The following is a 9,947-nucleotide window of genomic DNA, read 5'->3' on the forward strand; positions in this document are numbered from 1 at the left end:
ATATATATATATATATATATATATATATATATACAGTATATATTGCAGTTGGTTGAATGTAATTTCCAGGAAATGGCATTAGAGAGTTTTTGGAAGTTTTTAAACTAGAACTTTTGTGAACATCAAAGTTCAGCCAAAGCGAATGGACAAAAATACAAACAAACCACTGAAGTGAACAGCACTCACTTTTCTGTCCTCTCGTCCTGAGTGGTTATCTAGTTACAGTGCTAACCAGCTACTGATGCTTACGGAGTAAGTGGTGGATTTCTGTGTAAAACACAGCAATGTGCTGCTTGTGTGAATAACACATCGTCCGTTACTGAAAAACGTTTATCCGGCTATTTTATGCAAATGAGCAGGTTTCATATGTTTAATAGATAGGGTTAACTAAAACTGAAACTAAAAATGAAACCCTTTCATGAAATAAAATAAATGTTAACTGAAATAAACATATATACTGTATATCAGTCAAACTTCATGTAGTTTTGAGGTGGCGCAGTGACTGATGGGTAAATGTTAGAAGTCCAGAGGTCATATGTCTATGTAAACTTGTTCTCTGTAGAGTGTAAGTCTGAGAGTTGATCATACAACCGTGTTTAAGGTAGAGGTGTGGCCTCTAACAGGGGGCGGGGCTTTAGATGTGAGATTTTGTGGAAAGAATTGAAAGCTCATTTTAATGACCTATAAAACTCTTCAGAGAGTGAAATATGGTAATGGTTTCTTCAGATCTCATTCCTGCGCTGATTAGTGAAGTTTAACTGAGAGAAAATTGTGAATGAAAGAAATGCATCCTGCGTGAAGTAAAAGAGTTTTTGAAGATCTTTCATGAGCGTTTAACACTAATTTCTTTGTCCACGTGAGCGTTAGTGATTTCAGAAAGTTTTCATCATTTCAATCTGTATTCATGCTGGGAATCTGTCTGTCTGTCGTCAGGCTGCAGAGCTGTCTCTGTGTGCGACAGACGGGAGTCAAATCTCTCCTCTATTATTAGACATGTTTAAATTCCACGCTTATTATTTCATGCATAAAGCTGTGATTTGAATTTCATTACGAACAAATGCACGTACAGTCACTCACCTGGACACACTCAAGCCACACACACACAAACACACACACACACACACACACACACACACACACTCTCTCTCTCTCTCTCTCTCTCACACACACACACACACACACACAAACACACACACACACACACACACACACACACACTCTCTCTCTCTCTCTCTCTCTCTCTCACACACACACACACACACACACACACACACACACACTGCCAAACTGAGACATGTTCCAGCTTCTTTCAGGGTTTACAGTGTGTGTGAGACAGGTGTCGTTCACTATATGGCTCAGGTTTGATGTTTCTCCCAGAACCCCGTCATGAGCCTCAAAGATGTTTGGCTTTTAAAACACTGTCTTATCCATCCATCTGTAATGTTTTCAGTGTGTGTGTGTTTGAGCAATACTCGTTGTGTTGGTTTATCTGATGATGTAATCTTGCAGTTCATATCAGTAACAGAGAGACAGACGATCAGCTCAGTTTAGTGCATGAGAACTACAATTCCCATAATGCTCGCAGCGCTCTGTGTGTGTGTGTGTGTGTGTATCTGGGTCAGGATCTGTGTGTCATTACTGGTTGAACAGCGCACACTAGCGGCACATCTGTGAATCTCTCACACAGCCTCTTCATTCTCTCACTTCATCTGCTCTTTCACACGCCCCGCTCTTTAATTCATCTTTTTCCTCTTTTTATGTAGACCATTATTTCCATTTTGGCCATATTTCCTCCAGCTGTCTCTCTCTCTTTCTTTCGTTCTGTGGTAGATTTATGAATATTGCTCTTTTCTCCTCCCCTGCTGTCTGCCCCACTTAAACACAGCGAGAGATCACCAAATTAATTCACTTACAATGAGCAGACAGACAGACAGACAGACAGACAGACAGATAGATAGATAGATAGATAGATAGATAGATAGATAGATAGATAGATAGATAGATAGATAGAAAAGAAAGACAGGCAGATAATGCAGGTAGACAGATGAACACTGCCAGTGTGAGATCTCAGCAGTGACTGGAGCTTTAGCGTATCAGCAGTCGCACGCGTCACATTGAGTCCCGTGAGATCGTCCCACACGCTCACTGTCACCTGCTCTCGATTTCATCTCAAATAAACATCCTGCAGACTCCAAATGCACTCACACTAAATATAGACACAGGGAGATGCAGCCATGAGCCAAACACACACACACACACACCGATGCTGCTACGGAAAACTCTGGAAATGTAGTTAAATTACAGAGACACCAAATACAGTGTAAATGTATAACACGTCTCCTGTGAATAATGACTCTGTGTGGATGTCTGAATTAATGCAGAACACGTTAATTAACCAAGAGCTTTTCAACAGTCAGGAACCGTCACGGCAGGGACCAGACAGCCGAACGACACTCAGACAGCTGTTTCTGAAGACAGACAGACAGGAAGAGAGAGAGAAAGACAGTTTGAAATTATTCCGTGATGGAAACTGTTTCCTGTTGGTTCGTTTGTGCTCTGCTCGTTTGAGAAACAGTGAGCTTCGCTCTCACAGCGCTCTGACAGAATGGTGTCAACTTGTGTGTGTGTGCACGCAGGCAGGTACGCACACACACACACACACAGCAGGGAACAGTTTGTGCGGCTGCATGCTCAAACTCTTCAGCACAGAGCTGTTAATTAGCAGCAGGTCCAAAATTAGCACACAAAAGTGAAGCGTTTGAGGACAGAAATTATTCACCATCAAAGAGTTCCCACTCAACACAGAGATCTGAAGAGAAAAAAACAACCGGTGATGAATTCTGCAACCATTTGGTTGTTGTGAAATGAAATATCTTTAGCTCCATGTGCTGTACTACTCAAAAAAGTGAGTGGTTACAAAACTGAACCAGATGCAAGGTGTTTCTGGTCAAAGACAAAGCATCTCTGAAAGACTTCTTCAGATGACACAGCACTTATTACACTTCTCTAAACTGCTTTACAAATTAAAAGCCTACTGAGACAGTACTATGGTACAATAATGTATCAGTTGGTAATATTGCTGATGCATATCACTGCATCACTGATAAAATAATGTCAAGGAAATGTAATCTTTCCTACTACGGTTTTAATGAATCATTCACTTTTTAGAAGTCTGTATGACATAAAACTAGAAACCCCTCACCTGTCCTGGCCATCCACTGACCTTTGATTTGTCTGTCTGTCCCAGTTGGCAAAAATGCCTGGTTTCAAATCTTTAAATAGATACCACTTTATTTGTATAAATGCACAAACATCTGATCTTACAGTGGTAAATTATGATGTGCCACAAGGCTCGGTATTAGGTCCTTTGTTCTTTTCTTGTTCATGCTCGCTTTGGGTGATTTCATTAGGGCTGGTTGGGATTCATTTTCATTGCCTCGTTATATTTTGAGGAAAAAAAGTGTGACATTTGATATATACAAAAGTGACATGAAAAACTACGACACAAATATATTTACTAGCACTAGAATATAAAAACTACAAATGTAAGTGATCCACCCTGTCTCTCGCCTGTCCTGACTCTTTGATCAGTGCTGGGGAAAGTTACTTTTAAAAGTAATGCATTACAATATTGTGTTACTGCATAAAAAAGTAACTAATTACGTTACTTAGTTACTTTTTATGAAAAGTAATGTGTTACGTTACTTTTGCGTTACTTTTGAAATCTGGACAGCGCTTGCTTGTTTGTTTTTAAAATAAAAAAGTTGTATTTTTGGCAAATATAAAAGCCTTTTCAGACCAGAAGTGAAATGAATGTGCCTCAGGCTGAAGGGAAAGTACAGTAGAATGCAGAAGAAGACATTTAACACACTTCAGCAATAAACAAAGACACACAAATGTTTGTCTAGAGTAATTTTTGCTTATTAGTACGGTTGAACTGGATCATCGAAGACATTGGTTAATAGAATGGGATTAAATACATAAAGGATATTTGTGTTGTTTAACATTTAATTATTGCATGTTTGCGTCATATTCTGAGTTGCATTATTTTTATTCATTTTGAGGAATACTGAATCTGTGTTTTTTTTGTGTGTGTGTGAGTGAGATGAAGTAATGCATATTCATATTTAGTGCTATCAATACAATTCAGACTCACACTCATGCATTAAGCTAGTTATTTGACTCTGAATTTTGCCTTTGTCTTTTCTTCAGCAGAATAATACAGTAGAGTCTGTTTCTTTCATCAAGTGAGATGTATATTTACTCAATTCAGAGTTTGAGGCCACTGACGTGACTCCAGGAAGTGGAATTACTTTAGACAGGAGTCCGCTAGCATGGCGGATTTAACTCTAAATCACTAAACTCATTATGCACACTGATTAATGAGTTTTCTGAGGGGGCGGTGCTAAAGTCTTTGTTGGCCATGCTAATGAAAGGACTGTTTAGATCTGTGAATAACACAGAGGGGAGAAACTTTGATCTGAAGAGTAAACAGATCCGTCCGCATAATTAGCCGTGAATCTAAATAAAACGCTAAGCTCCGGGGACTCACATGAGAAAACTGAACGAGAATGTGGAAAGGACTTTGTTTAATGCTGTTTTATCTCATCGTTCTTGGAGACTAATTGCTCAGGTCTGACAGCGTGTGGAGCTCCCGAATCTAATCAGTCAATCAATCATCCAGTCAATCATCAGCTGTCACGTGCACAGACAAACTACTGTAATGAAGCACGCAGAGGCTTGATTACACCTGGTCACATGAGACAGATTGCTGTTTACACATCAGGCTAGCACAGTTAATATGATGTGAATAAAAATGAGACCTGAGGGATGGATGTACAGTTGGGCAGAAAACTCAAAGGTTCATGGGATGTGGTTATTTGACGTGATTAAGGACATGATCTAACTTTGATGAGAATAAGTGCAAAAAACAGCACACCAGCAAGTCAAAAATTAACATGCGCCAAGCCAAATGTAAGTAAAAACTGGCTTTGACACGTAAAATATAAAATACTGACTCTCCAGGTTGCTGGTATTTTTCTGAGGAACTGCAACATAACACATAGTTTAAAGGGATAGTTCAACCAAAAATGAATATTCTGTCATTAATTACTCACCCTCATGTCGTTCCAAACCACGCTTTGTTCATCTTTGTAACACAAATTAAGATATTTGTAATGAAATCCGAGAACTTTCTGACTCTGCATAGACAGCAATGGAACTACCACGTTCAAGCCCAAGAAAGGAAGTAAGGACATCGTTAAAACAGTGAAATCAGTGGTTCCACAGTCATTTTATGAAGCTACGAGAATACTTTTTGTGTGCAAAGATCCAAAATAACAACTTTATTTAACAATGTCTTCTGTTCTGTGTCAATCCCTGCCACCATTCACAATCACGACAGACCACGACCCATACGTGTGCATTCCTCTGCTTGTAAACAAGCCGCAGCAAATGTGTGTTTTATGTCAGAACGCCGGCTCTTGCGTCAGCAGCATCACACACATCTGTTGTGGTACTCTCGAGAATGGGTGGAGATCATTTAATGACAGAATTTTCATTTTGGGTGAACTATCCATTTAAATTGATCTGTCAGAATGGTTGTCTTACTGATGAAAATATCTGTCTACTAAAGAAAACATCTGGAACTTGCAATTGTGAAAAATTAAGTATTTGCGACTTATCTTAATTGTAAGATAAGTTGCAATTACCTTTATTGTTTTTCATTCCATGGCAGAAACAGGCTTCCATATGGACTTTAACATCAGTGGATAATTTATCATCAGCTGTAACTAACGTTTCTGTACCCCATTTACACATGTATTTCGTGCTGAACACTTGTGATTGGACCACCACAAATCCAGAACCAAAGCAAAATCGAGACGTATCCAGCACATCATGAACTCCAAACAGACATATCAATTCAGACAGAACCACTAGAGAACAAACAGTTTGAATTCTAAGATGTAACCCGTTTCTGTTGTTGTGCTCTTGTCTTGCAGGTGAGATTCTGAGGGGTTTTATTCTTTCATTGCTCTGCCCGGAGACAGCTCAGATGACGAGGGTTTCATGAACGGTAAGACCAAATGCATCTGTGATTTACTACACTTGAAACAATTTAAAATGTAAAAATAAATAAAGGAATAACTATAATTCAATACTTTCTGACCTCTCCCTAGTCTCGTTTGCGTACTTCTAAACCTGCTTTAGCAGTTTGTAGCCTGTCAAGCCAACAGTACCCTATGTTAGAGTGATGGTCGTTTGGCATAAATTAATATTCCAGTGATCCTGTCAACTGGAAAATAGTTAAAAAGAAAATCTTAGTGGGTTCAAAAGATAAGGCTTATTAAACCTAGTAAACTTGAGGTGTGTTTCTTGGGCTTTTCCCATTGCATGTAACCTTAAAGTTAATTTTCTGGTTAAACCCTGGTAGTTCTGGAGCAGTGTTAATCCCACGATTGCACTGCTGAAGCTGTAGAGTACAGAGCCACAGTGTTGGATTAAAACAGCCAATAGAATAGCCTCATTCCAGTCACTGGAACTGCCTTGCTAGATTCCTACACCTAAAAACTTCTTCTTCTTTTTTTAATACCTTCTGTATCTTAATATATCTCACAAATTTGCATAAAACACAAATTCAATTATAAAAATTAAATTCAATTACACATTAATCTACGCTAATATTACATGTAAGGACAACAATTTAAATAAAATAAAATAATAATAAAATTAGGACAAAATTAGAACAGTTATGTGATCATATAGTGGTTTTGTTGGCATACTTACTGTATATTATTATACTCATATTAAACACACACACAAACACCTATACTGGTTTTCATTTTTTGTGGGTTCATTCCATAGGCGGGATGGTTTCTCTACTGTACAAACTCTATTTTCTGTTTAATATCCTTGCGTGGACATTTGGTCACACAGAGACACACACACACACACACCCACACACACACATACCACACACACACACACACATACACACATACGTGCACACACACACACACACACACACGCACACATGCAAATACACGCAAACGCACACACACACACACACACACACACACACACACACACTCATCTGTTTCCCAGCAAACACAGAACATTCCCCTAAACATTCCCCTTTTTTATTTATTGAATTTATGTATTTATTTATTTTTTGAGAACCAAGAAATAATGTTCTAGTAACATTCTTTTTAGTTTTTTTTTTTTTTGCAGCCATAACATAACGTTCCCAGAACGTTGCAGAGTGGTTATTTTTTAAATAACCTAAAAATAACTCATACAGAACTTGTCCTAATGATTATTCTTAGCTTATTTTTATAACCCTGTAAACTATCTCTCCAGTGAAAACATTGCAGATGTTTTAATGTGATACAAATACAGAGCCACTTCAGCTGGCTTTCGGGAGCGCACAAGATCTCGCGATATTAAACGTGACAATGATACTTGAAGTGAAAAGCGGTCTCATGATATCAGTATAAAGTTGAGTTTGTGGTAAAACCTTTGATAGTGCTTGCATTACATTGTTCGGTCTTTTATTGCATGTGCTGTTTGTTTGGGTTTCATTTGGGAACGCATGTAAAGTCTGATGCGCTTCACTGTTATCATTTACAAGCATGCAACTCTTCCTCTGCGTGTGCTGTGAGTTTGGCTTGCGTGATGTTCATCTGGGAAAACAGTGTGAGTTATCTCACTAGATTTGTAACGTAGGCCTAAATCATTGATGACCCTATGCCCACACAGGAGAATACATCAACATATTTCTAAATATGCGATTCGATGTACATCAACATATTTCAAAATAAGTTTAAAACCTCGCTCTGGGTTTGCATGTGGCCAGATATTAAAATTAAATGGATATAAACATTAATCACGCTGTGAAGTGAAACATCACCAGGCCGTTGGCGCCCTCTGCAGGTATTTGTTATAATGCATATTGTACTTAGGATGGTTACGTTCATATTGTGTATAGGCACATTACATTATATAATTTAACAGTATTGTTCAATAAAACCATGCAATTACTTGGTTGTTATACTTTATTTGAACCAATTATTATTGCCTCTTCGTTTATATATAAATATAGTCATACTAAAGCCTGTTTTTAACTTGGATCTATATTTATTACCAAAAAACAAACAAACATCAGATTACTCAATTGTCAAAATAATCAATAGATTACTTAATTACCAAAATAATTGTTCTAGATTAGTTAAAACATTTCAAAATACGATTGCATTGTTTTGCCTTTTGTGATTAAAAGACACATATTTTGAACATTTCTTAAAAAAAAATAATTGAATAATTTTGTTGTTCTAGTGAACCAAGTTTCTCTATTTAGTCTCATCTCGTGTGCTGAGTGTATTGTCACTCCCCTGTCTACAAGCATGATATAGCTCAACATGGCCAAGTGTATGATATCGCTTTCATTCTTCAGGTCAGTCAAATATTCATGAAAGCATAAAATAAAATTAAATGTAAAAAATCAGTTTGAATAAGTGGTAACTTTGCCATAGTATCCTTTCAAATGGTGAAGTTGCCACAGTCATTGCATGCTTTGCACGTGCTGCACTTTATGTGTACCGTTTTGTTTAATTAGTTTATTTATTAGAATTTGAAAGATAATAACGATATCGGCCTGGTTTCACAGACAGGGCTTAGACAAAGCCAGGATTAGGCCATAGTTCAATTAGGACATTTAAGTCATTTTTATAGATGTGCCTTAAGAAAAAAAACACAAAAAAAAACATGTGTGCAGCTTGAGACAAAACAAATGCACTGAAATATTTAAAGTCAGTGCAAGTTTCTTTCAGTTGAAACAGCTCAGAGTTACATTTTAGTCTGGGACTAGGCTTAACACTTGTCTGTGAAACCGGGGGATTGTTTGATAAACGAGATCTCTGGTTTTAATCCTTGAAAACAAAAAAGTAGTGCTTGAAAAATCCTGGAATTTCATTTTTGCAGCATCTGTACGAATCCGGTTAGAATAACATTCTACACACCAAAAACTAACATTCTATTTCCGTTTAGAAAACTCTCCTGGCTAGTCAAAAACAAACCTTAACAAAATAACGTTCTGGGAATATTCAAGGGAACAAAAATGTGTAAGCTGTTTTCGTATATATACATACTAAAATATATATAATTTACACAGAATATATACAGTATCTCACAGAAGTGAGTACACCCCTCACATTTTTATAAATATTTTATTATAGCTTTTAATGTGACAACACTGAAGAAATGACACTTTGGCTGTGTGAGTTATTTTGAGGGACAGCACATTTACACTGTTATACAAGCTGTGCACTCACTACTGTACATTGTAGCAAAGTGTCATTTCTTCAGTGTTGTCACATTAAAAGCTATAATAAAATATTTACAAAAATGTGAGGGGTGTACTCACTTCTGTGAGATACTGTAAGATTGACTCTTTAAGAACTTTTTATTCAATTTCACATCAAGACAGGTATCACCCTGATATGTTGGACATTATGGTTTATGGTTATTTATGGTCATTATGGTTGTTGGGTGACGGGAAACACATGAATTGGACAGATGATGAGATGAATGGAGAAACAGACGGATAAATGACTGAGAGATGAAACAGAGAGCTTCAGAGACGTGTGTGTGTGTGTGTGTCCTGCAGGAGCGGTCTGGCTCGGAGCGTCTTCTGAGTCTTGGTTCAGGGATCCAGATGGAACCAGCGTGAACCTGCGGGCCGCAGCGAGTGTAAGTCCAGTGAACAAACACACAGATTCATGTCTGATTCATGCAAACGCTGCTCTAGAGTAAGACAAGACTCGTTTCAGAGATCTGAGAGTCAGTTTGATGCTTTTCAGCTGCAATGAGGCTGTTTTCAAGCACAAACCTGCTGATATAGGCCTTGATACTGCATGAACACACACACACACAAACACTTACACACACAC

The 9,947-nt window shown here is 37.8% G+C and overlaps 1 protein-coding gene across 20 annotated transcripts in view; it reads left to right on the plus strand.

The window, feature by feature from the left end:
* LOC107567371 (protein tyrosine phosphatase receptor type D) overlaps positions 1 to 9,947 on the plus strand; it is a 304,365-nt gene that overhangs the window by 72,016 nt on the left and 222,402 nt on the right. For all 20 annotated transcript variants that reach the window (XM_016253039.1, XM_016253041.1, XM_016253044.1 and 17 more), the window contains exons 4-5: positions 6,003 to 6,076; positions 9,665 to 9,747. The gene's annotated coding sequence lies outside the window, so the exon portion shown is untranslated. The remainder of the gene's footprint in view (positions 1 to 6,002; positions 6,077 to 9,664; positions 9,748 to 9,947) is intronic.

The sequence above is a fragment of the Sinocyclocheilus grahami genome, unplaced genomic scaffold (genome assembly GCF_001515645.1).
Source record: "Sinocyclocheilus grahami isolate Dianchi unplaced genomic scaffold, SAMN03320097.WGS_v1.1 scaffold1151.1, whole genome shotgun sequence".
In the NCBI taxonomy this organism is placed as follows: domain Eukaryota; kingdom Metazoa; phylum Chordata; class Actinopteri; order Cypriniformes; family Cyprinidae; genus Sinocyclocheilus; species Sinocyclocheilus grahami.